At 49.5% G+C, this 25,051-nt stretch overlaps 1 long non-coding RNA gene across 2 annotated transcripts; it reads left to right on the top strand.

Annotated features, from left to right (window-relative positions):
* The first annotated feature begins 17,860 nt into the window (after positions 1 to 17,860).
* On the top strand, positions 17,861 to 23,313 carry LOC121675593. 2 transcript variants are annotated; one of them, XR_006020126.1, is made up of 3 exons: positions 17,877 to 19,699; positions 20,169 to 22,253; positions 23,023 to 23,313. It is a non-coding gene; the product is annotated as an uncharacterized LOC121675593 (long non-coding RNA). The 2 variants fall into 2 exon arrangements; XR_006020125.1 differs by having other exon boundaries at positions 17,861 to 22,253.
* The last annotated feature ends 1,738 nt before the right edge of the window (positions 23,314 to 25,051 follow it).

Genomic DNA, 25,051 nt, shown 5'->3' with positions numbered 1-25,051 from the left:
GTAAAGTATTTGGAGACAATCTATTTTGTTTGGGAATAGATTTTGAAGTGGCAGGTGGAGTTGGTGGACTTGGAGGTGAGTTGGTGATGTCTCTGTCCTTTTGGTGTTCTTCCCCTGTTGTGAAGCAAAGGGAATCTGTACAACACCACCTCTTGTCCTTGAGGGCCACAGAAGTAGCAATAGAATTCGGAGTGTACCAGTGGAATGACAGCAGCTAAGGAGGAGATTACTTACATGTGCTAATTAAATCTTGTTTCTTTATAATGCAGTTAGCAAAGTATTGGGGATTTGGGCTGGGTTGCTTTCTCTGGGCTCCTGGATTCCAACACGACCCCAGAGAACTCCTATACCTGGACACCTATGTCCTCATTCCTTTTCCTGTTAGGTGGGACCCATTTCTAGAAACTCACTCATCTGCTCTGGGGTGCGTGGCAGAGAAAAGGATGTCGGGCTGACAAGAGCTGGTGCTTGCCTGCAGCGAGTGCCAAAGATGACAAAGCAGTTGGGTTTCAGCCCACTGCACTATCCAGCCAGAAGGATGGGAGTGTTTGAGAGGCAGTTTCATTGGGACTGGCTCAGATATCCATTTATCTCTTCTTCATCCTCCTTGCTCTCTGCTGTAACTCCTGCATCCTTCTTGGAATAGTAAGGTTTCAGTTCTTCCAGTCAGTAACAGGTTCATCCCAGGACTGCTTATCAAGTCATGGCAACAAATAGGGCAGACGACAACAAGCAGCTGTGCTCATTCCTCTGGAAGGCAAAGGAGCTGTTCGTGGGGATGGATGCAAAGGTGGGAGCCCTGCCCGTGAGAGCAGTCCTGTGTCAGCATCAGGGTCTTGGGAATCAGCCCACGTGCCCAAAATGTCTGGAGCTTTGTCTCTCTGTGTATCTCTGAAGCTCCCAGGCTCATTTTTAAACCCTGCCTTGGTCCTTCGTGCTCAGGTGGCATCAGGGCTGGTTTCCCTGAGGGAAGGAGGAAGGGGAACATGGAGCTTGGTTCCAGCAAGCTGGGTGCCAGCCTGGTTATGAGGGAATCTGGCCTTTGCTCCCAGATGGCAAAATTCCACTTGCTTTATGCACCTGGTTCCACTGTACTTCGTCACCTGCCTTGGCTTCTATTTTGCTCTCAGTTGAATGAGGATCTCTGCCTGACTTCTCCAACTTGATCGAGCACAGTTTTCTCAACTGCCTTCACTTCTTACGAAGAAAGGGAGCAGGGAGTTGTTTTGGAGGGTTTATCGTAGGACAAGGACTAGGTTTGCTGACTTTTCTTTGCTCTTCTCTTCCTAATTCCACTGCTTCACCTCAGTTTACCTGTTTGACCTCAGATGTACAGGACCATTTTTTCTGTCCCCAGTCTGTTTTCTTTGCTGCAGCCTTTGTGGTAGCTTGTCTCCAGGACCAGTGAAGGAGACAGTATTTTCTGTGCTAACAAAGGCAGCATTGTTGTAATGCTGTTGCAGAGTGGGTGGATGTGATTGCCAACAGACATATTCCTTCTGCTAGGGTGTGGATTAAGGCTCAAGGTGACTTTATTCCTTCATAAATTCACTGACTTTCCCCAGGGAACTGAAGGGACAGGACTGGGAGGGAAGAAGTATGATAAATGAAAGTGTCGGAAGGAAATGCACTTACATAGGCCACGCTACCTAAAGAACAAATGCGTGCTCTGAGAGGAGCTCTCACCATTGCTTAAGGTACCACTCAGAGGGTTAAAAAACCCAGGAGGATGTTTAGCTGATAAGTTGAGCACGGCTCCCTGCAGGCTGCTCTCCCAGTGTAATTGCCTGGGTAAGTGGATTAGTGAGCAGCAGCGGGGCTTGTTCAGGGTTAGGCAGGCTCTGAGGGAGCGAGCAGAGCCCTGTCCCTCACAAGAGGACAAGATGCAGGCAGCGCTTGCTGCGGGGAGCAGCGCTGCTCCCTTCCAGCCAGACGTGCTTGATGCCAAAAGCTGTGGCTGACGGTTGGTTGTCATTGCGGGGGCTCGCTGGAAGGGTCCCATGGAAACAGTTCCTTTCAGAGCTATCACTTGTCCTTATCTGCCGCGAGGTGGGTATGGTGACAGCAAATCACATCTTGGGACACTTCTTTGCCTTTGTTGCCATGGGAATCGGTGTCTTCTGCAGCTTTGTCTTCTGTGAAAAAAAAGAGGGGTATTGTTACCTCCCCTGGCTTGCCCACCAAAATGTGCTGAGGGTGAGAGGGGGGTTGTGGTCAGCCACAGAGCACCGGCAGAAAAGCTCCATGCTGGGGACAGACTGCAAGGTCACTTTGCTTTAAATCTCAGCCAGCCACGCAGGTCCCTCTGCGGTAGTTGCCACACCTGCGCTGTGGGGTGGGGATGCAGAGCACAAAGGGAGGCACCCTGGCCCAGGTGGCCCTGCTCCACCAGCCCTGCATGTCAGATGCTATCAGACCTTGCCAGAGTAACAGGGCTGAGACTTGCCCTTGCATCCACTCCATGGTTAGGTAGAAGAATCTGGGTCGTGTCCGACGTGCCAAAACATGACATTGGTTCAAAAGCCTGGCATGGCCCAGAGATTCAAACATGGGAACTCAGATGGGGTCCCCTGCCTTTGGGGGAGTTGTAGGGTATGGACAGAGGTGTACCAGATTTGTAGGAAAGCTACTGTGTTTTGTTTCCCTTCCTGGGTGACTGAGTAGCCCCAGCAGGGATGTGGGAGCCATGCAGCTGGTGCTTCCTTCACAACCAGGAGGTGAAGGCACTGCAGAGCCGCTGAGGGGACCCAAGGATTTGCCACAAAGCAGGACCCCAGCTGGGTTCCTAACCCAGGATCTGCATCTCTCCTGTGATTCAGTTCATGATCAAGCCCCTTTGAGTGTGGTAGGGAGCTCCCTGTGTTTGTACCATACATCTCACCCCTTCCTCCCAGCCCACACTTGTGTCATTTCTTTAGAATTGCAACTGATCTCTATTTTAGTTACACTTCTAGTGTGGATTCCAATATGCAATTAAAAGGTGTCTATCTGCCCAAAACTCCTACGTAATACAGTGGTGGTGTTATTTCCCCTGTGCTGAGGAACTGAGTCAGAGAGAGGCTAAATGACACGTCTGAGGTTACCCAAAGGGGCTGAGAGCTGCTGGGAACTACATCTGGAAGTTCCTCTCACTGTTGCCAGAGCCCTCACCTCTTCTTATGTGGCACTGGATGTGGGGCATTGCCCTGCTCTGCTCCCAGCCTTTCATCTCAGCCTGGGCCCTTGGACTCTGAAACGAGCCATAAATACAATCAGCCCTTTTCAAGGGGAAGGAGTGATTTATCTCAAGCTCTAAACTTTTGGCAGTGGAATTAAAAGTAGAATTTGAACTAGTCTGTGCAAAAAAACCCACAATTACAATCCAGTGCTTTTGCTTAGACTTTGATGTTTGTGCTGCTTCATGCTATGCAAAGATACTTTTTAATGTTCATCCATTCAAACTAGAAGTGGTTAAACGTAGAAATATAGGTAAGAACTGTGGAAGTCTAGAGCAGCAGGAAAATACCGTAGGAGTTTAATCTGGGATAGAAAGAAAACTTACAATTTTCTCCAAAGTGTGTGCAATTTTTTTAAATATAAAAAAACCCCCCACCTTTCTAATAAGCTGGCTTGAGTCGTTCAAAAATGCAGGAAGTTTCACTTTCTAGTCTAAGAGATGCATGTTTCCATGCTTATTCCTTTGCATATGTATGAGTATATACACATATAAATACATGAAATGCTCACACTGTTGTAGCTCAAACAGTTTTTCTATATTTTTCTCTGTTCAAATGGTGTTGCTTATTCTCTGAGGATATTCATCCCAAAACTCACTTTAACAGAAATGGGCTTCACTTACAGCTTGAAGCTGTTTTTGTTGCCTTTGACCTCTGCTTGTGATAGGGCTTTCTTGGAAGTAGTCACGGATATTGAAATAAAATGATGGGATAAAAACAATGAATAATAGAGGGTGGGCAACTACTGCGTCACCATGAAATACTGCCAATGGAACTTGCTGAGCTCCAGCCCGGCTTGGTCTGGCTACCTATGTCTCATTGCTGAGTTCTTCAAAATGTGCCACTACAGACAGCTGATGCAGCCAGCTAACCACAGGGAAATGGTACAGCTTCAAAGCTCTGGGAATAATAAAAGTCATGTCTGCCACTGTCTGCTTACTCACCCTTGAAACGAGCTGGTATGAAGGCAGCAGAGAGCAGTTTAGGCTCACAGAGTGACTCGTAGGCTGTGATGTGTTAGAAATTAGTCATGTTTCAGTCTGTGCTTCTGATTTTGCTCAGAGGTTGTCTGCAGTGCCTCGGTCTCTGCCTGCTGTCCTGGACATTGGGCAAGGCAGGAGAGGCAGGGAGTGATGGGGACAAAGGGAGGCCTCTGGAAAGGAAAACTAAGCCCTCTGATCTGCCCCACCACGTGTGGGGAGCGCACAGAGCAGCGCTGGAAAACGGCCCTCCATGCCAGCATGGCTGTGTCATTGTCTCTGGTCAGGGATTTGCACAGCGAGGGATAAGAATTCCTGGTGCTGCCGGCAGGCAGGCATGATAGAGGTTGGGAAGTGCATGGATATGGCATTTGAAGGCACAAGGGGATGCTTTATTGGCATGGGGCTTCTTGTTCAGTGCCTTCCCCAGTGTGGACACCTCTACGAGGTCTTTTACCTTTGTCAGAAGAAGGGAAGGGAAGGTGGCCCCATTGTTCTCTGGCTTGAAGCTAGCTTCCCCTCCCTGAAACTGTGGGGCCAGCGGGGGGCTGCTTTGGTGGTGTTTTTCTTTCATGAGTCTGAAGTGGGTTAACTTGATTTTCAAACACCTTCCTCCAGCCTTTCCTTATTGTACAGCCATATACTTCTGCTGGCAGGCTGTAAACCAGCAGTTAAACCCAAATCCCTTTCCGGTGGGCGCTGTGAACCCCCTGTCCCCCCTCCCCACTGCCTGGGGCTCAGCCCTGCTCTGCTGCTTTTGAAGACAGGCCTACAGACGTGCATCCACCATGGCCACAGGGCGTGCTGGAAGTGGACACTTGCTGGCTGCTGTGCCTAGAGCCCCGTTTAGCCCAGGGAGCTGCAGACACCATGGGACAAAGCCAGGCCCTTTGTTCCCCTTGTTCTGTCCCAGGAGCACATGAAGGCTGCTGGCATTTCCACTCACTGTCCATGTGAGTGAAGACCTCCTGTGGACACCCATCACACACGGGATACCAGCACTGAGGCGAAGTGCAGTGAGAAACAGCTAGGGGAAATGAACCCAGGGGTGGCACCTCATTGTCCTCACCCTCCAAAACTTGGTGTCCAGTGCTCAGGGAGGGAACAACGATGTTGTGGTACTGCTGGTGCCACATGGGGAATGTAAAGGGCCTGAGCAGTGGGTGGTCTGATTTGAGGGATGTGCAGTGCTGTGTTTCCCCATGTACTATGGGTGTCCTGGGTTGTAAAGCCTGCTGAGAGAGCTGGGTGCTGCTGGAGCCCAGTTCTTATCTAATGCTTTTTCTTTCTGCCCAGTACCAGGTCACAGGGGACACAGGCAGAGTGGTGGCAGAGCAGCAGAGGGGATGCCCACCCACCTGGCATATTCCCCTGGCACGCCCACCGACAGATGTGGTGCTGCACGATCCCACCTGCAGCTCGCAGCTGTTATGGCAAGCAAACCTGCCTTTCAAATACGAGCTGAGCAACAGTGACAAATCTGAGCAGAAGGGCAGTTCTGGCTGTGGCTGTATTTAACCCATAAGAGGCCACCTCGCAGGTGAGGGCAGCTCCCTGCTGTGGGGGCCTGCAAAGGGACCCCCTCCTAGGGTGGACCCGGTGCTGCTGGCAAAACGCAGAGCCCTGTGTTGGGTTGGGACTGCTTTAATGTTTAACAGGCACGGGTGCACCTGTGCAGCACAGGCAGTGCAGCAGGAGGCCGGTGGCACTCAAAAGAGAAGGCGGTTTTACAGCCCGTGCTGCAGGCGCTTTCTGAAATGTTAATGTCACATCATCTTGCTTCTACTTTTCTGAAGTGGTGAAGCCCAGCTCGAGTAAAAATCTTCCATTGCAGCTAATGAGAGCTGCACATATCAGTTCTTTTGAGCAGCTGGGAATTAATACAGAATATTTTATCCTTTAAAATGCTGGGCAAATATTAACTAATCCTCTCAACACCCATCTGGGATAGGTAAATACTACTCTCTCCCAGGTGCAGAAGCTAAAGAGGAAAAGTTATGTGATTTGATTAAAGCCACAGAGGGAATCAGGTGGGGGTAGAGATGGGAGCTTTTAACAGCTTGTGCCTGTGCTTGGGCTCATTACAGGTGCTACCTCTCAGACAGTGTTCTTTTATAAGCTCAGCTGTAGTGGTGGGAAAATGGGCTGGTGTCTGCTTAACGCTACAAGAAGCGAACCAGCTGATACATGAGCAGCCAGGGTCTGTGAGTAGCATGGGCTAAAGCAGGGGCTTTCGGGGACAGGAGTTCCAGGGAGCACATGGCTCTGCAAAAGCCCTCTCACTTTGAAGTCAGTTAAGTTTCGGCCCATCACCTTCAAGGCCAGACTTAAAACTTGTTTCTTCCAGGCTGAGTTTGCCATGGATGGGGAGTGCCCCGCAAGGGCTTAGTCCCAAGCTGCCTGTCTTTAAAGTGGGTGATAAATGTTGTCTGTAGAGCTGGGCTTGTTATCTTTGGGATTTACATCCCAGATAGGGTGTCGGGACAGACCCGTGTTTGCAGACCTGGAGGGAAAGCTGAGCGCCCATCCCGAGGAGGGGGCTGCTGCCGCTGCCTGGGCTCAGCATTCCCGCAGTGCCTGCTGCTGTCTTGGGGTCGGGGCCAGGGTGTCTGTGGGGCAGCAGTGCCTGGTGCTCCACAGAGTCACAGGACACTTCCCTCCTTTTCTTCGTGGTTGGGATTTTAAACAGCCTTGTAGCGAGGGAGTTCTCTCCTTGTGCTTAATTGCACCACGCTAACCTCTGCCTGCTCCTAGTCCCAGGGCGGGTTGGTTCATCTCCTCCTTGCTTGTTTTCGCATCTTGGACCTGGCCAGGGCTTTAGTTTACAGGTGACAGACAAAATTCAGTGGAAATGTTTGTCTGTGAAGCTGCTCTCACCTGCAAAGGTAAAGGTCACTTCTGTGCTTCCAAGTAGTGCTGGCGTTTACCGAGTGTTTGCCCATCGGACTGTGACCACAGCCACTTCAGGGCAGTCTCCATCCATGGGAAAGCCCTTGTTTGTTATCCCCTATCCTGTTTCAGATGCAGTCTGAGGCAAGGCCATGTAGTTGGGGGTCTGTGTGATGGGTTGCCAGAGAAGGCTCCTGTCTCTGCTGCCTTGCGCCTGGGCTCTTTTAATTAGAGACACATGGTTCATTATTTAAAAGAATATACTTTGCTGGTTGTTTGTTAGGATCTTGTACCTGAGAGTGCTGCAGCTTGTGAGCCTTAAATTAAGCTGCAGGAAGGACACTGAGCACCTGGGGAAGGGGCTGCTGCAGAACCGGAGCCTATTGTTCTCTCCCTGAATTGTGGGGAAGCTCTTTCCCCATGCTGGCTCTTTTACTTGGGAGCCAACTAATGTACACGGCAGTTTGCTTCTCTCTCCATCTGTTCCAACTTCAGTTTATTCACCGCTCTGTAGGTATTGTACACTCAGCTGCTTTTTTTTTTTTTTTTTTGCGTGGGAGAGCCTCCCCTTTTCATGGTTCACTTACTCATTTTGTAGGTCTCTGGCTTCCTTGTCAAGATTTCTCTTTTGTCGTATTAATTGGTCTTAAATCTATAGTCAGGTGCTGCCTGCGTGCTTCCCGTGTACACCTTAACCATCTGCTGGGTTTCATCTCCATGGCACCCAGGCCAAATTCCAGCTCTGGTAATGACAACCTGCCTCCCTGCATTTTTCCTGTGCTTTTAATTGGCTTTAGTTCACTTCTTTTTTGTTGCTTTTTTTTTTTTCCCCTGTCCTAATGTGCTCCTCCACTCAGTGATGGGGGTGGGTGGGGGTGGTGGTTTGGGGTGGCGAGGGGCTCCAGGCTGCCAGCACCCACCTGGAACCAAGATGTCCAGCACCACAAGCAGCAGCCACAACACAACATGATGACTAGAGAGTGAAATGGCAAATGCACGTTTTCAGCACTGAAAGCAGTGGCATGACTTTCAGAGGCACACACTGAATTTTGCATTTCCCCGAAGTTCTTTCAGGGAGAGAATAGGTAGCTTTCTGAAACTGGTGCTGTTTCTTCCTGCCGGCCCTTCTGTCCAAACAGATCAGCTGTAGTCCCTGCAGGAGGGCAGAACAACAACTGATAATGTTTACCCTGGTCTTAGCACTCCTAGATTCCAATACTTGCAGGATAAAAGCTGATGTGTCCGAGTGATCCCAGAACGTATTGAAGCTCCAGGAGTCTGGCTGGTGCTGTCGCCTGGCTTATCTGGCACTTTAATAGCACAGCAGTTGTTAGCTTTACAACCGGGTTTTGGGAGGACCAGACTGATGTCTGTGTTTGGGAATTGCTCTGTGCAGCAACATGGTTTTCTGGGAGAGAGCAGGTTCTTGCTACTCTTTCCCCCCCCTTTTTTAAAAATACTTGAGTCTCATTATCATTGAAAAGATTCTCTACTGCTCAGAACTTGCTTAAAAGCGTGGCCTGAACTCCTTATTCACTTTTTCTATTTCTTCCTAGCCTGGAAGCTTTCTCTTCTCTCTGCTAATCCTGTTACTTCCAGTGACAGCTCCAGCCGTGGGGGTGAGCCACTGGTATGGCCCTGACTCACCTGTGCTCTCCGACTGGGAGTCCTTACTGTCACAGCCTGGCTCCTGTTGTCTCACTGCGTGCTGTATGCATGACTGTGGGCACCCAGACAGTGGGAGGGAGGCATGGAAGGACTCATGGACAGCCTGGAGCTGCCGGTACTCATTGAGAGGGTGGGTCCCTGCTCTGGATGGCAGAAATACCTGCCTCTTATCCAGCCTTTTATGGCAGGTAAAATCTTACTGGTCAAGAGCACAACAGTGGTAGAGACTGGATTGTAGGCAGGGCAATGATGAGCACCATTTTTTGCTTCAGTAGGCAAAACATCCATGGGATTTCAAATTCCTGGTGGAGGTTTCTACTGCTTTGGAAACACCAAAGGAAGGATTGGCATTTTGGGAGTATTCAAGGGAGTACTGCCATGTGAAGTTATATCACCTTCTTATGTGAACCAGTGGAAGGGCTTGTCCTTGCAGAAGTCCTCTTGCCCGCCACAGACCTTCCCTTGAAAGAGCAGTAAGCTGCCTGTGTTCCCTTTCTCTTAGAATCAGAATTGCTTAGGTTGGAAAAGACCTTTAAGATCATCATGTGCAACCATAAACCTAGCATAGCCAAGAGGATAAAGTACCTGTTCCAAAGTCTGCCCTAGCAAAGCAGCATTGAGCACGGAGGAAGAAAGACTATCTCTTATCAATGAGCAAAGCAGTACAGCCAGCAATAAACCCGGGTTCACTGAAGAACCCTGCGAGCCCCAATCCAACAAAGTCCTTGCAATATGAAACATTATTTGTCTTGTGAGGTCTTTGTGAAGATGATGGCCTGCTCAGCAGTGATAGGCATGCACACACGTGCAGGTAGGAAAGTGTCTGTCCTGAAGTAGAGTCCAAGTCATTGAAACAGGTGGCAGGGGCAGGAGAAAGGAAGGGCTGTGGATCCTGTTTCCCTGACAGGGCATAGGCTGACTATAGTTCAGATTTTAACAGTATTTGGAAGCATGGAGATGTGGGGAGGAGGATTCCCTGAATGTTGCTTGCTGGGACGCTTCATAGCATGACCTTTGGTGCATCTCTGAGTGAGTAAATGTCCTTAGGGATTTGGTCTTTTACTTTTGAGACCTGGGACTTCAGCACCAACTTTCCAACTCTGAAATAGACTTTTAACCATGGCAGCATCCTTAGTTTGCTACAAGGTAAGGCTTCTAGATCAGCAATACACTGGGTCAGATTTGATTGTTTCAGTTGTGTGGGTTGGTTTACCAGTGTAGAGGGTCAGCACTCTGCTTGTGTGTGTCCCAACACCCTGTAGCTCTAATGTCTGTAGTGATGGAACAGTTTGTGAATCTTAGTGGATCCATCACTGCTCCTGTGAGAGAGAGAAGTGGGTTTTCAATTTTTACAAGGAGGTGGTGTGGCATAGAAGAAATGAGGCTTTTAAGCTCAGTGTCAGAGGAGAGGGTGCTGGCACGGTTGTGAGCAATGCCTCAGGTGGGCAGCATCCTGCCTTCCCCATGGGGATGCTTACAGCAGGGTGCAGAGGTCTCCCCTGGTTAACGACTCTGTCAGTGCTCCCTTCTCCCGCCTCTTTCCCTGTTCCCACAGATCAGATCAGCCCTCTGTGCCACAGCCTGTCATCTGATTTATGGGAGCCATAAACTGCAGAGCAGAAAGAAATAAAAATACTAAACACTTAGTTTTTTAAAAGGCCAACAGCGCATTGAAGTCTCGGTGATAATTTGCTCATAAAGAAATATTATGCTTCAGATCATAATCCCAGGCTGCAGATGGAGGCTGAGGTCTGGCCTGAGTCTCCCACACTTAGGCTGTAAAAGGAAGGCAATGGGATGAAAAAAGCACATAACATGTGGGGATTAGGCTCTGCTGTCTTGCTGTCCATCACCTCTGGTGCCTGGGAGGTCTTGTGGAGAGGTGCTGATGTTCTCCAGAAAAAGATCTGTCCTGTGTTGGAAGGACAGTGGGCTCATGGAGGGATGAGAGGCAAGAAGGGAGGGGAGAATAATAATCCATGAGCAACAGTCAAACAGCTGAGATTTATAGGCTGTATGCAAGTGCCCAAGTGGTGAGTTGAGGGCTGTTTCCCTTGGACTGAGCGGGGGGCTCACCTATGTTGTCTGTAGTATTGCCAGCACGGCCAGGCAAATGCTTGTTGGTGCTGCTTGGGCAGCAGTAGCCTTTAGTAATTGTTGTTGAACACTGATTTTTGGTCAATACAGGTGGGTGTCTCGGCTTCCAGAGGTGAAAACCAGCCCTCTGCCAGCAAGAGCAGAGAAACAGTAGGTGTGTGAGCAGGTGAGACCTGCACTGGTGTCAGTGTTTGACTGCTAAAGAGGTCTCCCAGCTGCCCCAGGCAGGGGCCTGTTCTGGGTGGATGAAATTCCTTTCTGGTTTGGCTTCCTGCTGCAAACACTGTCTGTGTCTGTTTACCTACTGGGCTTGCACTGGGGACAGGCACCTGGTGGTTAAAAGCAATGCATTTCTTCAAAGGCGATCAAGGACTGCACGGCCATTTCAGTGCAGATGTATTTTCTCCTATCTGATCTTCTCCACCTTACCCTGTCAAAACCACCTGTTAGTACACTGCCATCTCAAAAGAATCTTGCTGTGATGCTGGTAGGGCTGCAGAAGGGTAGTAAGGTTATCAACCATGTTTTTTTTCTTTTTTTCCTTCTGTCCTTTCTTTATATCCTCCTGGCAGGAAGGCTGCTGGCAGCACTGTCTGTGTCCTGGACAACACAGAGCTTAGTTGCCTTTCTCAACTCTTCTTCCTACAAGAAACTATCCTTTGAAGGGAAACCTTTCTTTCTCAGATACATCCTAAACATGGTGATGTAGGGCCACTTATAAAGACACAGGAACTGGGAGGAAATTGTCACTTAGGGTTTTTCCTTGATTTTTTTTTCTCTAATAATAAAAATGAACAGATATTCCATGAATCCCTAGCTCTTCCCTGGGACTCAGAACATTCATGAAGCCTGCTATTCCAACTCTGTTCCAGGTGCAGCCATAGCAGTGGTGAATTATGTTCTCCCCAAGGCCTGCTGGCCACACTGCCCCTGACACTGCCTGCTGTGCAGTTTGGGTTTGCAGTGAGAGCACACTGCTACTCATACACTGCTTGGCAAGCCTGTAACCCCCAGCTCCTTTTTCACTGGGCAATTACCTGGCCAGTCTGTTCCCAGCCCATGTGCATGCCTGTTGTTACTCCTCCCCAGGCCAGATTTTTGCACTCCCGTTCCTGTGCATTGTAAGGCTGCTGTTGACCCAAAAGCTGAATTTCTCAAGGTAGTTTTGTATCCTCGGTTTGCTGACAGCGTGATCGTTCTCCCAGGCTACATTTAAAGGGTTGTTATAACTCTTTGAGAACTACTGAGTTCAGCCTTGCTGCTTCTCAAAGGCTTGCTGGCGGTCTCAGCAGACACATGTTAATGGTAACCAAAGGGGCAGGGTACTGCTTTTCAACAAGTACTTTCTTAATTAAAATAAGAAGGCTTTAACAAAAACAGATTCAAAGCATAAGTAGCCTGGTTGAAAAGGGAATCTGAAGTATTTGACTTCCCCCACAAAGATGCCGCTCAGGGAGTTCTGGGGTGGTCCTGGGCTAAGCAGAGCCTGTGCTCCAGTGGCAGGAGCTCCTGCGCTTCTTGTGCAAGCAGGAGAGTTTCAAACACCCTTCATCAAGGGCATGAGTCTAGTTTAACTCTCCCTGGGGAAAAAAAAAGTCACTTTTACCTTGTAAATTAATCCAGTCAAGAGTGTTCTCTCCTCTGCAGCCCTTTACAGCATTGACTACCATAGGAGAAACTTGTCCAGAAGAGAGGGCTCACAAGCCATTTCTCCTCTAGTTTGAATAGGCAGTTCATTTTTTTGGGGAAATCAAAACTTTCAACACTTCTGGCTGCCTCCATCTTTCCCCTAGTGTTTCCTGAAATGTTTAACAGCATCCTCTTTGCTTGTTTACCAGAGACTGAGTTCCTCTTTGCGGTCAAGGTTTCTCTTCCCTCCTCCTTAGTCACTGAGAAGTAAGGACCTTGTTAGTGCATCTTTGCAGGGAAAACAGATGATCCTGATGGTCAAAAGGCATCATTTCTTCTGGTAAGTGGCTGCAGAAGTGGAACTTTGTTCCTTTCTCCAGTTGTATTTCCTTCTGCAAACATGAGGGAGGATGGATGATTGCTCCCACCAGACAAAAAGTAATTTGTAAGTGTGGTGAGTGTTTAGTGATGCCTTTCAATAGCACACAAAAAGGAAGAGGTTCTGAACTTCATTCCCCCCAGACCCTGCCTTTGATTAGAGATGACAGGTGATGTGCCTGCGCAGGTTTGGCATTAGGCACTGGTACCATGCGAACAGCAACAAACATCTGGCTTCTAATAGGGCTGAAAGAGTGGCCCTTTATGGGTCACAATAAGCAATAGAAGTGTGTTCTCATCTGGTGCCAGAAGTGGTTGATAAATCACCGATTGCTCTGACAAAATGCTTAGAAATGAAGAATGCTTCCAGGAACTTTACTTGGGTGTTCTTAACTCTGACCTTCACAGAGCACAGATACTTACAAAGAAGAATCCACAGATACTGTTCATTATAAAGTATATACATAAGTCCCCTTTAAACAACAGAACTATATGCTCCCTGGACACCTGCAGGTCTGGATAAGCAAGGAAGCACACCTGTGCATCGTGCTGCAATTCCGTGTAGCCTTGTCTGTTGGCTATGAGGCCCCAGGCTGTTAGACACACTGGTTTGGGCAGCAGCTGCACAGCAATTGAAACCTTTTTGGCTCTTTTGCTTGTGAGCCTGCAGGGAAGCTGAGGGTAGCAGAGGATCTTTGGCTGCTCTGCTGGTGGGGAGGGAGTTATAACTGCTGTGTAACCTCTTCTCGCTGGGTAACGTGATCACTGCAACAGACGTAAGTAGTGGTGATCCCAGGCCAGGCAGAATTCAAAGCATGCCACCTGCTCAGAAACTCTTTTGATTTGATTTTGTTTCTGGTGCCATCCTGCCCAGTGATACCTTTGAAAGGCTGCACTCACAGCTCCATCCATCAGCACATCTCTCCCAGGTTTGATCAGCAATGAGCTCTCACCTTCCTTTCCACTGTGTCCTCCTTGCAGGTCCTCTGTGTGTACCCTTGCTGCCTCCAGTGGGGTGACCATTCTCCATGTCTGCCAGGGTCACTTTTCCCCCCAAAGGAAAGGTGTCTCAGGAGCAGCAGATAGAAAAACAGCCCTGGGAACTCTGCATTTCTTTTAGAGGTGAGCTGGCTTGTGTGGGCTTAATGGCCTGACAAGAGGCTGGCTGTGGGAACATTGTGGTGTTTTGTCTCCCTGCACACAACTCCCAGTGATGGGAGATCTAGCCCTGTTGCTGTCATCTGATGCTGTGGTGCCACACTGACTCTGCTACCCACCCTGCTTGTCCAGTGGCAAAGTGATTAATTTTCTAAGTGACATCATATATTGAACACTTTAAGTTGGAGCACTGGAGGTGTAATTAGATTAAGGTACAATTCCAGCTGAAGGGGAGACACTTAAAACATGCAGTGTAATCTGCCTTCTTGACGGAGAATTTCCTCCTAAACCTGGGTACGCTTTTGGGCATCGCTTGGGTGCAAAACTGTTTTGTCACAAGTGGAGGAAGGACCTTGATGGAGAGGGGTGCAGTAGCAGAGCAGAGCTGGCTCCGCAGGCACGAGGTGGTGAAGAAAGCCTGTCTCATGACCCAAAGTGGTGCAGTGGATGTCTCTGAGCAGATGGGCACTGTATGCTTTCTCTGTATGTCTCTTTTATTCCTAGGGAACCTGCACAATATGCTTTTCAAGTCTGCTGCTCCAGAAGAGCAACTAAACACCTGCTGAACTTTGATCATGTGAGTGTTGTTGTTAATAAGTTACAAACTGACCTGAATGCTTTGCAGGAGCCAAAGGCAGCATGGGGGAAGTTCTCTGCTTTTCAGTAAGAGGCACTTTGTAAGAGTTACACCTCATCCCATGCCCATCAGCTTCATTAACTCAGGCAGCCCCTCCAAGCTCGGATTTCAAAATGGCTCTTGTATTAGTTCAGGTCTGGGCTGATGCAGCCGGTTCTCCTGCTGCTGAAATGCCACTCTGCAGGTACACCAGCTTGCTGCTGACCTGGGGGAGCAGAGCTGCTGTGCCCCCTTTTGCCTGGGGAAATAGGGAGGGGTCATGGAAGAGGCATGGAGAGAGGCCAGAAGTTCTGCCACCAACCTGCTGCCCAGCAGGTCTTTCCCCTTTCTTTCCCAGGTCTTTCTGCTTTCCTCCAATCTTTCCCCTTTCTCTGACTTTTTGAAGATGAAGGCCTTTTGCTTCTATGTGGCTTTTTGCTTTATCTGCTCTCACAGACTTCTCTTATTTGGTGGCTTTGGGAACAACTGCCTTGCTTCTGCAACTTACATGTTGCTGAGAATCTCTTGTCCATCAAACTCAGTATGATTCCTGCTGATAAAGCACAAATATACTTTACAAGAGATGCTGAGGCTTCACTATGAAGCAGGAAAACTCAAAGAAGGAAGTGATGCTGTTTAGATTCAAGGTTTCTACCCTTTTTTCTTTTTTTAAGTAGGAATTTTACAGCTTTCTTTAGCAAAAATGTATTCCTGAACAAAGTGTGTCTGGAGACCTCCTTGTTGGTGGCCATAGAAGTTTTTTGCAATAATTTATTTAGAATTTATTTAAAATATACCAAATATAATGAAAAAAATAGGAAGAGAAACTGCACTTTGGGTAGAGCCTTCCTCTTTAATGGCACTCCTTAGTACCAGAAAATGTCAGAAACTGTTTTCCCAGAACAAGACTGAGAAATGGGTTTAGTTATATACTGCCTCCTCACCATCCCTGTCCCTTGTGGACACCCTCAGGCTCCGTCAGCAGCACCCCTACAGTAAGTGTCCTGGTGCTTGTTCCTGGACCCTGTTGTTTTGTGCCAGAGCTCCCAGCACTGCAGTCCAAACAGAGGAGCAGGAGTGTACTGGGGCTCCTTTGTGGTCTTAGGTGCTGTCCCTCAGGAACAAGCTTTTCCCTTAGGTTTGGACCTTTTCTTTCTTTCTTTGCTTATGTTCCATTTGCCATATTGTTCAAATGACACCCAGATCATTGCGGGTATTTCTGTGCATGGCTAAGATTGGTTGTGTGAGCAGTGCTGGTGGAGAGGAGCGAGACAGCCAAGGGTGGCCAGGGCAGGGACTGCACAAGGCAGCATGCTGAGTCCAGATGAGCCATACCTCTCTGGGGCTCTCTCGCTGGAGCTGATCCATGTGTTACAGCTGGGACCAGGGAGCACTGTAGTCCTTTGGGAAGTGGTATGGGCGCCGTGGGGACACCCTGCTCCCTGCACTAGAGAGACCTGGCTTTCCCCTTCTTCTCTCTGTCCTGGTCATTCCAGTGCCAGTGTGCAGTGGCAGTGGGAGGAGAGCTAACAGTTTGCTGTAGCTGGGGGCGCTTGGCGATTACAGCTCTGCCCTGAGACAAGGCAATCTGGATCCTGCCACCAGCCCTGCAGGACTTGGGGGGTTGCAATGCTGCAGCCACAGACGTGGCTCGCAGAGAGGGTGCCACAGCCACTGCTTGACAGAGCAGTGGAGGTTTGGCAGAGGTACCTCTGCTGCTCCTAAGGCTGGGAGGGATACAGGCGGCGTGATGGGTGCTCAGTGCATCCCGATGTCCATGCTCAGAGACCTGCTCCCTCACTGCCCCTTCTAGCCAGTGGCACCAGCCCTTGATCAGCGACGGGGGGCTAGGGCAGCCCTCCCACGCTCCTCTGCAGGACCTGGTGACCATTCCACACCCGCCAAAGGCATCACAGGCGTCCATCTGTCCGCACTGCTCTGCAGCCCCTGCTCCGTACCTGCCCTCTGGGGCAGGAGCAGCGTGGGCCCGTGTGCCAGACGGGCACGTACGGCAGGGCCAGGGCAGGAGGCTTTCCGCGTTCGAGGGCTCCCTTCAACAAAGCCGTGTCTGTCCTGCTCCCACTATTTCTGCCTGTGCGGTTGGGGACCAGGGGGTGGAGGAGCACAAAGGACCCCAGACAATAGGGCGAGCGGGAGCATTCCTCACACCCATGGCGGCAGGCAAACGGGCTTTGTCTGCAGCCGCTGCCTCCCTCCGTGGCGGGGGCAGGCGCTGCCGTCCGTGCTCGCTGCTCCTTTGTTCCCTCGCTGCCTGCCAGGGGTGAGACAGGCAGGTGAGCGGCGGCGAGGCAGGGGGCTGGCGACGTGCGGCGGCGGCCGCATATTAATGGATTTCTCCAGCCTGTCGCTGGGTGTTTGACTTGATTCATGAGACTCCTCCGTCGGATGCGGCCGGCAGGGAGAGCGAGCAGGGAGACAGCTATTGTCTGCCAGGCCTGGGGCCCTGCCGGTGCTGCTCCGGCGGCTGCCACAGCCCCAAAAGCACTTCGCACCTTTGCCCCGCTGTCCGTCCCGGCCGGGGTGTCCGTCTGTCCAGGCCGGGGCGCGGTGGGACTGTCTGGTACCGCACCCCACGCGTGCCCCTGCGGCTGGAGCTGCGCTGGGGAGAAGGCAGGTGGGCAGCAGGCAGCTCCCCAAACACAGCACCTCGGAGTGCGGGAGCATCATGCCCCAGTCGTGGTGGGCTGTGTCCAGGCAGGGCTGCATCCAAGGGGGGCTTGTGCAACTAAAACCACTTCCATCCAGTGCCTCAGTGACACCAGAAAAATGCTTTTGGTGTTTGTTTGGTTGTTGTTTTTTGTTTTGTTTTAATGGCTGCTGTAGGTGCCACATTACATTTTATGACTGGCTATAATTTTTAAACAAAGCAAATAGGCAGCTGGTGGACAGGTATTAACCAGGCAGCAGTCAGCCTGTCTTGACAAGGCTGATTCAGGTACAGCATTTGATAATGCTCATGTGGGAAGGGTGTGGATGATAATCCCAGAGGAGAAAAACAAACTGGATAGAGTGCACTCCATCATGCTGACAAAGACCTGAATTGTACATGCTGGGGTGCAAATAGGATTGTTTGCATATTCAGCTGACTCGCTCTTCCCTTTTCCCATCCCCGAACATAGGTGGTGCCTGAGCTCCTTGGGGAGCTGTTTGAGTTGGGGGGACAAATGTGTATGGGGGAGGGGGGTAAAGGAGCATGTGGAGGAGGAATGAGAGCAGAGAGGGTGCTGATTTCAGGGGCTACAATAGAAAGGGCCTAGCTGGTGGGGAAAATGCTTCGGGGATAGGATTTATCGGACTGAATATAGGAAGCTACAGATAAGCTTGTCTGACAGGCTTCCTTTTATATCCCTGACATGCAGTTTATCCCACTCTGAACTAGACATTTGCTCTCCAGAGCAAAATAAAGGTCCAAGGTTTGATTTCTTTTTTTTCCCTTTCTTTCTTTTTCTCAGCTGTCAAGGGATAAAGCTGAACTGAGGCGGGGAAAGGAGCATTTATTCCCAGTGGGTAAAGAGAGGAAGGCTGAAATGAAGGATTTTCTCCAATGATAGCACTCCCAGAGCAGCAAACCCCACCTCTGAGTTTCCAGTAAATCTGCAGGGAGTACAAAGCAAACCAATCAAGAAATGTCAAGGTGTATTTGCTGTCCTACTAACCTGGTGCCCCATTCCCTCTCTGGCACATGCTGCTGGGACACAAAGGTGCATCCCAATGCTGTGTGTCGGGGAGGGAGCATGGCTGTGAGCCCAGCTGGGGCAAGGTGACCAAATGGCTCCCAACTCCTGCTCTCCAGCCATCACAGAAAGGGGGTGCTGGAGGTGAGCTGCCTGTTTTGGGAACAGTGGTGCTTGGGGTCTGTGCCAGTCCTTTGTACCGTGCTCTCAACGAGGCAGAAATCCAACTGTAAAGAGGAACTCACACTTATCTGCAGCTGAAGCCAAGCAGCTTATGTTAGAGATCACTTAGACTTGACTGCTGTCAAATACTGGCTGCAAGTGAGATGGGTTTCCTCAGTGCCATATTTTACTTGGTGGCACATCTAGAACTTTTGGGAAGAGCTTTCTGAAATAAGCTCATCTTCAAGTTTTTTGCAGGTGTCTTTTTTACTTTTTCTTTTTTTTTCTTCTTCTTATAAAGAGAATTGGGCAATGACAGAATTTTCATGAAAGTTACCTCTTATTCTCTTGCTTCATATCCCAATGAACTATAAAGGAAATGCTGATAAATTTGGTATATTCCCCATCTAATGTTCCTCTGTGCTGTCCTCAGAGCATGTCCTGCCCCTAGTTGCTCTGTTAACTTGTCTCTGCTTATAACACTCCGTACATAAAACACAACTGGGCGCTTTTCGCTCTGATTAAAATCATGCTGTGCAATAGGAAATACAAATTAGCTCTGGTCTTTGGGCTCCTGACAAGTTTCCAGTGCCGCTTTCAACACCACAGAGATTGTGTAACTCCATCTGTGCGTGCTCTGTGTGGTGACGTCTCCCCCTCCGTCATGAGCTGGGCTGGCTGCCACTCATCCAGGTTCAGCTGTTAATACTTCAAGCAGCTTTTAGAACTGAAGGAGGAAGAGATGTTGCCAGCAGCTGGGTGAAATGCAGAAACCAGCTTTTCCTTGCTAGGGGACTGTGTGGGAAGGGTTAAAAGAAGAAGGATTTCCTAGGTAATTCCCTCAGTCTTGATGTTTGTGCAAATACCTCCCTCTTCAATGAATGATTGAGGAACTCAGCACAGGAGAGCCAATGCTTCAGTACAAGATTAATCCCTGAAGGAAGAGCACAGTAGCCTCTTATTCAAACTAGAGCTTAAGTTTGTGCTGCCATGAAGCGCACGGCACTTTCCTGCCTTCTCCAGGGATTCAAGCCAGGCACACTGTGTTACATCATTTCAGCGTTGCTCACAGAAGGGCTGAGGCTCCAGCTATCGTGTCATGTTTTCAGCAGAAACCTGTAAGTCTCGGCGACTTCCTCTGAGGATGCTGAAGCAAACAGTGCCCAGACCTGTGAGTGAACAAGTTGCAAATGACATCGCCGGTTTGAAACGGTGCGTGGGCACAATGTGGGCGAATGTTCCCTGCACTGGGTGTTTTCTAAAGGTCTCTGAAGCATGAGGCATGACTGAATGACTTCTGTTTTCTTTAAATGATGAGTGGGAGAATTTTGAATCGTTGGTCTGCTTTTATTTTTGTTAAACGTGTGTGAGCTGGCAACATGACTCAGTATTTTCTCTGCAGATAAAAAGATCATACTGCCAATTCTGGGTATATTTCTGACAGCTTCCTACAGAGAACTGGAACACTTTTTCAGTCCAGAGCTTTGCTTTTCGGTAGCCTTAAGCCTATTGATGTGAAAATAAGTGATTTTAAAAATGAGTGTTTTGCCAAAATGTACATAAATACACTGAAGAAATGACCAAACATGGGGAAAGTCCCTCTACCCCCATGTTTTCCCAACAGTTTATCTGATTTTTTCACGGCCATCAATGTCTGATTTTTCTTTCTGATTCTCCCTAGCCTCAGTTGCTGCTGGGCCATCTCTTTGACTGCTGGATATCATCTCTGGTGTTTATTTAGCCATCCATGTCCTGCTGGGTGACAGCCACCATCCTGTGACTGATGGCTGTAAGTTGTCCCCACCTCCAAAGAGACAAGTAGGCATATTTGTGGATACATGTATGTAGTTCAGGCAGAAGTCCCCAAAAACTCCCCTTTCTCCCTTCTGGCAACCTCCCTGCCCCGCTCTCCCTTCTTCATCCTCCCTTTATGCCATGTACAGTGTATGGTGTGTGCTCTGGGAGCTACACAAAGCCAGCCATGGGCTTTGGATGCTTTCATTGTGTGACAATGAGTGCCCTCTTCTCCCATGCCCTCTTCTCCACTAATGTGCAGTGTGCTGGTGGTTATGTCTTTGATAAGAACAGGTTTCTTGCTAAGACCCCCACCTGTAATCATAACTCAACATTCTAGAGCTACCAATAAACCACTTTTCCCTGCTGATAGCAGCCCTCAGCCCCGTGGACCTTGCTGAAGGTCTGTGAATGGCTAGAGAATAACAGACTAACAGATGAAAGATGTTGCACAGCAAAGGTCATCTGTGAAGATGATGTGCCTGTAGATTCCTTCTGTAGAGTGTGCAGAGTGAAATGAATTCCATGCACTCTGCTTATTTGATTGCTAACTTCAACCACAGAAGAATTCCCACATTCAGTCCCTAGGAATGGCCTTGGCTAATGTGACCTGTACTTAGCACCATGACCCAAACCCCACTGTGATCCTGACTCTATACTGGCCCATACAACAGTGAGCTGTACCTGACCCATACATGCACAAGCATGTATTACAGTACTAGGCAACTGTATCATCTTCCTATCATTCCAGTTCCTCAGTCCCAAGATCTTCTTCCTGTTCTTGGTGTTTTTTGCACCTTCCACTGTCCACCCATGGCAATACTTCACCCCGAGCTTAAGGCTGAGCACATCCATCATCCCTACAGACCTCATCAGAAGCCACTTGAAGTGGTTGACTCAAGTGCCTTTGCACATTTATCTCATAATGATAAGAAACAGGTGGCAGGCCTTATAGTTTCTCCACAATCTTCACATTATTCAGGAATAATCCTACACTTTAAGCCCTTTTTACCCCACAGCCTGATTCTAGCCTTAAGGATAAACTATCAGCCAGCATTCCTTGAAACACAAGCAGAAGCACTCTGCCTTACTGAGTACCAGCACTCAGGCTTGCCCTGAAGAGCAAGAGGTGGTGCTCTTTAGTCCTTGGTGTCCCAATCTCTAACCCTGACTTCAGAATCTGAAGAGCTGATGCTCTTTACTTACAGTCCTGTGCCTCTGAGTGCCAGAGTCACTCACCCCTGCCAGCCCCAGCCCAGACTGTGTTTCTAATGTTTTTGCTGGAATCTAGGCACGGAGATGGAAGCAGCCACTGGGACTTGCTTGGTGTACAAACTGTAAGTTGTGTTTTTCAGAGGTTGTGCTTGATGGGGCAGAGCATGTTTTGGTGGATTTTAGGGTGGAAAGATTATGTTTGGGCATGGCTTGAAGGACTAACTGGCTTGCTCAGCTGCTAAGGGGATGGTAGGCTGGGTACAAAATGGGGCATGGGGGACTGTAACAGTGTCTGTACATCAGTGAGCGAGCAGGGAGTCATGGTGTGTGGCACTGATCACTCTCCTTTCCTAAAACAAGCTTCACTGTTCCTGTCTTCTTACTTCTCACTGCCCTTCCACTGGTTCTTCACCACTGTCTCCAGCTTTTTTCCTCCAGCCTATGGATTTCCAGAGCTACCTGCTGCTCTAGAGTTGGTTCTCCAGCCCTCCCACGCCCTGTGTCATTGCTGTCTTGCCTGCTTTTGGCAACCAGAGCTCATCCAGAGGCCGAGCATATGAACCCTATGTTGTCTATTAGAAGGTGGTCTGCTGACTGTATTTCACGTTGGTGTGTCTTGCTGGTTAGGAGACAAGAATGGAGAGTGCTACAGCCCCAGGTGTCTTCAGGTGTCATTGTGTTGCTGTGAATAATGAGCTTGCTTCTGAAGATTTTTGGGGATTGGCCTTTAAACTTGCTTCACTTATTTACACTGAAGGTAGGTATTTGATTTTTTTGTTTCTGAACTGCATTTAATAAGACTGTCATAGAAAAGCTCTCATATTTCTGGGAAGAATACTTATTAAAAGAGGTTTTGTAATTGTTATAGTGTGCGGCCCTCAGCTTTCCTGAACTTTTGCTGTGTTACATTCAAATATAGTCTAGTGTGAGAAGCTTGGACTTCGAACTTTGAAAGAAAGCTTTGAAAGAGAAAAGTTAACAGCAGGTGAGACTGAGGGAGGTGGAGCTGCCTTATGCTGCTTTTTCTCCAACAGATGAACTTGGTATTCCCCGCCTGCTTAAGGAGTGCCTGCAGTAGACTGAGCCATCAACACACCTTGTGCTGACATAAATCACAGTGGCAAAACGATATTGCTTGTGGCAGTAGGCAAAGTGCTTATTAAATAGTGAGCATTACTTTGCATGCTTAAGATCACAACTACTCTCTTTAAAAAAAAAAAGTTTTTTCCATAATCAAGGCCAGTGAAGGGCACAGGGTGCTGAGACCAGCCTGCTTCCTCATTCTTTGCACTCTCACTGATGGGCTGCTTTCCTCTGTGTCAAGTGAAAACTTCTTCACCCAACCCAGTAGTGCTGCACTCACCCTGAGCCCAGTCAGGTCTCCTCCCCATGTAGCACATGTCTGGCAGCCTCACCCCATCTCTCCCGGGAATACCCACCCTATTCCCATGTGCCTTACCAAGGTGTTCAACGGGTTTGTCGCTTGTGGACACTTCCTGATACGCAACACGTGTGCATTTTTACAGCCAATTTGGATCAAGTCATCACTCCAGCTGGTAACTGCAGCTTCCAGATAAGACTGACCATGTGACAATGTAAGAAACACCCAATTAAGGAGCAAGGAATTGTCCATTTTCAGAGTGGCTACATACACCAACACTTTGTTGCACAGACACAGAATAACAACTCTAACTGGAACAGTTCTCTTGGTAGTCGTTACACTGCCTGTAATTGTTTCTGCAAGAGTTTGCAGGCCTTACCATCCTGGGTGTGCCTTTGAATCAGAGTAATAAAGGGAAACACTATTTTTAATGAGAGAGCCTTTTGGTATGTATTATTTCTTGAAACTCTGAAATCATCATTTGTTAACTTACTGGTGTTTTTTGCCCCTAATAAATTTTACATCAGCTTTTTAGAGGACTGCTGTGTCTGTGGCCACATTTAGAGTTGCTGAAATACTGGGATGTGTTGGAAAACTAAAGAGTACTGAAACATCCACAAATAATGTTCTGCAGGTCAGAACCTTGTGCACTTTCTAAATAGGTCAGGGTTTGGTTTGAGAATCTGGTGTTTTTTGAAGATACCCTTTACACTTCCTTTATTTCTCTGTTTCGTTCTCCATTCACAGAGTCTGCATGCTGGATTTATTTGTTTTACATTTCTTTGCTGTCCATTTTGCTGCCAAATCATCATCTCGTGTTGCTTGTCTTATATAAATGTTAACATTAGCAAGCTTTACAGTAACAGTCTGGAAAGGAAACATTTACTTCTGAGCTTCCCTCTGCTAAACAAACCTACAGCGTTTGCTTTTTTGTGGCTACTGGTGGTTAAGGCCATGAGTTGTAAAACTGTAATGCTGTAGGCAGTGTCTATTACAGTTATGATCACTGTAACATGCACTTCAACATATTTACCGTTTCGCTTTTAAATTGGTACATTCAGCGTGGAGGACATGGCTCCCCATTCCCTCATACAATATAATCTCCATAGGTCCTGGAAAGGCTGCAGGAAAAAAACAACTCGGTTTTAAATGCTACGTTTTTGTTCTCGATGACACATAATGAGAGCATCAGTGTTACTTTTGTGTCCTGAAAGAAAGGGTGATAGCATGGAGTGGAACAGTGATTCACACGTAGGCAGAGAACTTGACAAGAAATAAACCATTGCAACACCGAGTTGAGCAGCATGGAAACACTGGCTTGTCCAGGCTTCCTAAAATCAGATGTCGCTCCGAGAGAAAGCACCACTGCACGTCCCCTAGCCTTCCGTGTATGGAATTCGCTTTGTGCCTGATGGCTTTGAGAAAACATTTTCCAGAAAGTGCAGCAAACGAATGCTACGTCATTGATTGTCTGTGCCCCGTGGCTGGGTCTTCAATTGCTGGACCACATAAGGGGAGTTCAGCAGGAACCGACGGAGAAGACCTGCATGGGTCCCCGTGCCCCGAGCAGGGCCGGCCTGTCCCCGCCAGCGGCCGGGCTGAGGCCAGGGTCGGGGGCGAGAGGTGGCAGCACGGGCGCTGCGCGACCCCTGCTCCGAGCGAACTCCGCCGGCTCGTCAGAGGGGTGTCCGGCCGGGACACGGCAGGGCCGGGACACGGCAGGGCAGGGCCGGGACACGGCAGGGCAGGGCAGGCCGGGCCGCCCCGAGCGCCGCCGCCGCCGCCGCGCTCGTTACATAACCGGGGGGGACCGGCGCGCGCCGCATCCCGCGCCCGCCTCCACGCGTGTCCTCGCGGCACCCCCGCCCCGCCCCCTCCCCGCGTGACACTGCGGGGGGGGGGGGCCCAGCGCGTGCCTCCCCCCGCCCCGCCTCCCGGGAGGGGCGGCAAGTGCGCGCCCCGCCCCGCCCGCTCGACGGGGAATCGCTCCGCCCCCGACCCTCGCCGCGCATGCTCAGTCCCCGCCGCTTCGGGCGGCGCGGGGCGGGGCGCGGAGTGTTCTGCGGGGCGCAGGCGCGGCGGGGACGGTCGCCAGGCGGGGCGGCCGGGGCGGGCCTTCCCCCCGCCCCCCTCCCATCCCCGTCCCCATCCTCCTCCTCCTCCCGCCTCCGCGG

This window comes from Corvus kubaryi, unplaced genomic scaffold, assembly GCF_017639235.1.
Source record: "Corvus kubaryi isolate FWS band 111438036 unplaced genomic scaffold, C.kubaryi_AGA036_p1.0 74, whole genome shotgun sequence".
Classification (NCBI taxonomy): domain Eukaryota; kingdom Metazoa; phylum Chordata; class Aves; order Passeriformes; family Corvidae; genus Corvus; species Corvus kubaryi.
This window is presented reverse-complemented; position numbering and strand designations above follow the sequence as displayed.